The sequence below is a fragment of the Cebus imitator genome, unplaced genomic scaffold (genome assembly GCF_001604975.1).
Source record: "Cebus imitator isolate Cc_AM_T3 unplaced genomic scaffold, Cebus_imitator-1.0 Scaffold38, whole genome shotgun sequence".
In the NCBI taxonomy this organism is placed as follows: Eukaryota; Metazoa; Chordata; class Mammalia; order Primates; family Cebidae; genus Cebus; species Cebus imitator.
Genome location: NW_016107353.1, coordinates 9,526,321 through 9,531,608, shown reverse-complemented (window position 1 = coordinate 9,531,608; position 5,288 = coordinate 9,526,321). Strand labels below are relative to the sequence as shown.

The following is a 5,288-nucleotide window of genomic DNA, read 5'->3' as shown; positions in this document are numbered from 1 at the left end:
CCCGCCTCGGCCTCCCAAAGTGCTAGGATTACAGGCATGAACCACCATGCCTGGCCTATGTACCATATTTTCTTTATCCAGTCTAGCATTGATGGACATTTGGGTTGATTCCATGTCTTTGTTATTGTGAATAGTGCTGCAATGAACATACGTGTGCATGTAAGCATGCTTTATTTTCCTTTGGGTATATACTGAGTAACAGGATTCCTGGGTTAAATGGTAGTTCTGTTTTTAGCTCCTTGAGAAATCACCACACTGCTTTCCACAATGGTTGAACTATTGACACTCCCACCAACAGTGTATAAGTGTTCGTCCCTTTTTCTCTGCAATCTTGCTAGCATCTGTTATTTTTTGACTTTTTCATAGCCATTCTGACTGGTGTGAGATGGTATTTCATTGCGATTTTGATTTACATTTCTCTAATGATAAGTGATGTTGAGCTCTTTAAAAAACATTTTTTGAAACGTTGGAACCATATAGTATAGAATTGACTTTTTTTCATTCAGCATAATTGCGTGAAGATTCATCCAAGTTGTTGCATTCATCAATAGTTCATTCCTTTTTGTTGCTGAGCATCCCATGGTATGAATGTACCAGTTTGTTTAACCACTCGCCCACTGAAGGACATCTGGGCCGTCTCCAGTTTTTTGGCTGTTATGAATAATTCTATGAACATTTGTGTACAGGTTTTTTTGTGAACATAAGTCTTCATGTCTCTGGGATAAATGCCCACGAGTACACTTGCTAGGTCATATGGTAATTGCACGTTTGGTTTTATTAAAAACTGCCAAACTGTTTTCCAGAGTGGCTGTACCATTTTACAGTCCCACCAGCAATGTATGACTGATGCAGTTTCTCCAAATCCTTGTCAGCCTTTGATGCTGTCATTATTTTTTTTATTTTGTGTGTAGTGATACATCATTACGGCTTTCATTTGTATTTCTTTTTTTTTTTTTTTTCCTCCCTCATGCTTATTTGTACAAATAGCACAAGAGGACCCCAGCCCCATGCAGATGGCAGCCCCGAGGGGTCACACCAGTCCTTCTGTCCTCACGTTGGCAGACAGAGATATCTACTCTGAAGCCTTTGTAGGGGCTTGGGCACCTTTGGGAGCCTGACCTGGAACTGAAGCAGGGGCTGCAGCCTGGGCCTTGTTTTGATCCTTGGGCTTGGCCTTGACTTTTGGCCGGCAGAGCCTGAGCCCCTTGGCAATGCGTGCACGAGCACGCTTCCCAAGCTTGGGGTGGGCAATGTAGGCAAGTCGATCAAGCTTGCGGCTGACACCCCGCTTTGGGATCTTGGGCTTAACCTCCTTGGCCTTTACGAGAGCCCTGATGGCCTCGGCACGTGCACTCATGGCCTTGGCATTGTTGGCCTGCATCTTCTTTAGGCCCTTCTTGTGCTTCTTGGCAAAGCGCATGTTCCTCAGGAACTTGGGGTCCACCCCCTTAAGATATTCGTATCTTTATGATCGGGGTTTCTTGATACCATTTCTGTGCCATTTTCAGGACTGGTTGTGTGTTGTGTGGTTCTTGGACTTGGCCATGTCTGCACCTAAGCCACGGTTCCCGAAGTGCCTAGGACCAGAAGAGCCATTTGTATTTCTTTAATGGCTATTGAAACTGAACATCTCTCTTCATGTGCTTATTTGCTGTCTATATATCCTCTTCAGTATTTTGTCTGTAGATGTCTTTTGCTTTTGCCCATTTTCTTTTTTCTCTTTTTTTGAGATGGAGTCTCACTCTGTTGCCCAGGCTGGAGTGCAGTGGTGCCATCTTGGCTCACTGCAACCTCTGCCTCCCAGGTTCAAGCACCACCACACCCAGCTAATTTTTGTATTTTTAGTAGAGACAGGGTTTCACCATGTTGGTCAGGCTGGTCTCAAACTCGTGACCTTGTGATCCATCGGCCTCGGCTTCCCAAAGTGCTGGGATTACAGGCGTGAGCCACTGTGCCCAGCCTTCTTTTGCCCATTTTCTAATTCAATTTTTTTAAACTGTTGATTTTTGAGAGTTCTTAATGTATTTTAGACATTAGTCTTTCATTGGATATGGGCTTTGCAAATATTTTCTTCCAGTTGTAGTTTCTCTTTTCATCCTTTCCACAGGGTCTTTCACAGAGCAAGTTTTTAATATTCCTGAGGACAAATTTATCAAATTTTCCCTTTATGGATTATGCTTTTAGCATCAAGTCTAAGAACTCTTTCACAAACTCTTACAGAGCCCAAAGATACTCTCCTCTGTTTTTTCTTTTCTTTTTTTTTCAGTCAGAGTCTTGCTCTGTTGCCCAGGCTGGAGTGCAGTGGCATGATCTTGGCTCACTGCAATCTCCACCTCCCGGGTTCAAGTGATTCTCCTACCCCAGCCACCCAAATAGCTGGGATTACAGGCATGTACCACAATAGCCAGCTAATTTTTGTATTTTTAAAATAGAGACAGGGTTTCCCCATGTTGGTCAGGCTGGTCTCAAACTCCCAACCTCAGATGATCTACCCACCTTGGCCTCCCAAAGTGCTGGGATTACAGGAGTGAGCCACTGTGCCTGGCAGTCTCCTCTGTTTTTTTTCCTAAAAGTTTTATAACTTTACATTTTACCTGTATATCTGTGATTTATTTTGAGTTCATGGAATATGTTTGAATCCCTAGCTTAGGCAAACTGTTATCTCTTCCAGAGTGAAGAAGGCCTCAACTTGACTCCGAATGATTGGATCATCTCCTCAAAGGATGGTGCTGTATTGAGACTAAGTAACAGTTTCTGTTTCTGGCAGGTTAGGCTTTTGCAGCAGCAATAGCTAGATCAGTCTTCGAGAGTCGCACTAATGAGGCCCATGACAGAGGCTATCTGACATCAGCTGGCTCAGTCATTCTGCCTGCTTGGCTGATGCTTTCTTGTGGGAATTAACTTGTGGTACAAAGATCTTCACACTTTAAAAAATTTTTTTAAAGACGGGGTTTCACCATGTTAGTCAGGCTAGTCTTGAACTCCCAACCTCAGATGTGATCTGCCTGCCTTGGCCTCCAAAGTGCTTGGATTACAGGCGTGAGCCACCACGCCTGGCCCAGATCTTCACACTTTGTCACTGTGTCTTCACACATACACCTCTCTCAGACCTCCTTGCCCCTGCCTGATCCAATCTTTTACCTTCCAGGACCCTGACCAATACAGTCAAGACATTCACCACAACCTATGAATCTCTCTGTACTTTTTACCTCATGCAACTTCTCTTTCCTCATCAATGAATGACAGATGCACAGGAGCGCTATCTACAGGGCAGATTTCCCCTCACCACTGTCTTTCAGGGCTGCCCTGAAATGGGCTGAGATGCAGCACCATTTGCGGCTTGACCCATCTGTGAACCAAGGCTGGCGCTTTTTCCTCCTCTATCATCTGATCATAAGGGACCACCTAGGTGGTCACAAGTACGAGCTGCGGGAGAGGTGGTAGATGACACGGGTGTCTGGAAACTACACTACCTTTCCAACCTAGGCTCAAAGTCAACACAGCTTTATTACCATTTTCAATTGGCAGAAACAGTCAACTCTTCCCAGATTAAAGGAGAATATTCATTGCAGCACTATTCACATCCACCTCTGGATGGGAAGAGCAAGGTTGCAAGATTGTAACTATTGGTCCATCTTTGGAAAATACAATCTGTGACAAGGTTTCTCTAATCAAAACTTGAATGATTCAAGCCCTAATGAGTTCTGAGAATGTCTGGCTTACACCTCCTCAGTCATTGTTCTTTCCCCATCAGTCATTCTTTGGCCTGGCCTTGTGGAATGCCACCCTATGCATGCACTACTGGTATTCAGCTACAGCCTCAATGTTTTATATGGAGCTCTTTGTGTAGCTCCCTCCTCGCTGGTATTTTATCTAGCAAATTCTAGCTGATTTGGCTTCCCCATACTCCAGTCTCTGACTACTCAACTCAGGAAGACTATCAGGAAGGGGCTCTAAGTTCTCCTTTTCTGTACTGAAATCTGGAAATGGCCTCCACAACTGTGGGCTCACCTCATTTGTTCTTTCCCCAAGTGGTCACAGTCCTGTACTGCCTTTTGTCCATGTCTGGAAATAGCTGTTTTGTGTATTTGATCCGCTTCTCAGTTGTTTAGCAGGAGAAAGTACTCCTGTTTCAGTTATTCCTCCATGGGTGGAAGCAGAGTCTGAATATATTGTGAAAATAAAGCCAATAGGGCCGGGCGTGGTGGCTCATGCCTGTTATCTTAACACTTTGGGAAGATAAGGAATGTGGATCACCTGGAGTCAGGAGTTTGAGACCAGCCTGGTCAACATGGTGAAACCTGTCTCTACAAAAAATACAAAAATTAGTTGGGCGTGGTGGTGCACACCTGTAGTCCCAGCAATCTGGGGGGCTGAGGTGGGAGAATTGCTTGAACCTGGGTGGTGGAGGTTGCAGTGAGCCGAGATGGCATCACTGCACTCCAGCCTGGGTGACAGAGCAAGACTCTGTCTCAATAAATAAGTAAATAAAGCCAATAGGATTTGATTATGAGTTGGACATAGGTTGTGAGAAAAAGATAGTAAGGATGACTTCAAGCTTTTGGCCTGAAACTGGGAGAAAGGCATTGCCATTACCTGAGGTTAGATCAGATTTGGAATTGTGAGGGTGGGTAAAATTAGGAACTCAGTTTTAAACATGTTAAATTTGAGATACCTGTTAAACATCCCAGTGGTGATGTCCGCTTTGCAGTTGGATATACAGGCCAGGCATTCAGGCTAGAGGCCAGGGTAGAAACATAAAATCGGGAATTGTCTGTGTACGGCTGGTATTTAAGGTTGAGTCTGGATGAGATCAATAAGGAAGTAAGTGTAGAGAAAAAAAATAGAAAAGATAAAGCTGGGTGGCCCGGTGGCTCACACCTGTAATCTCAGCACTTTGGGAGGCCGAGGTAGGCAGATCATGAGGTCAGGAGTTCGAGACCAGCTTGGCCAATATGGAGAAACCCTGTCTCTAGTAAAAATACAAAAATTAGCCAGGTGTAGTGGTGTGTGCCTGTGGTCCCAGCTACTGGGAGGCTGAGGCAGAGAATTGCTTGAACCCAGATATGGAGGTTGCAGTGAGCCAGGATAGTGCCACTGCACTCCAGCCTGGGTGACAGAGCTAGACTCTGCCTCAAAAAAAAGAAAAAAAGAAAAAGAAAAGATAAAGCCAAGCACTGAGCCCTGGGCACTCTAATATGAAATTATTTGGAGAGATGAAGAACTCTTGAGCTGTTTGTGCCAACTCTCCCCACCCATTGTCTCTTACACCCATGGCTCTACCCATC

General features: G+C 44.7%; 1 pseudogene; it reads right to left on the bottom strand.

The window, feature by feature from the left end:
* Window positions 1-1,057: 1,057 nt before the first annotated feature.
* LOC108301921 lies at window positions 1,058-1,546 on the bottom strand (annotated as a pseudogene).
* Window positions 1,547-5,288: the final 3,742 nt, after the last annotated feature.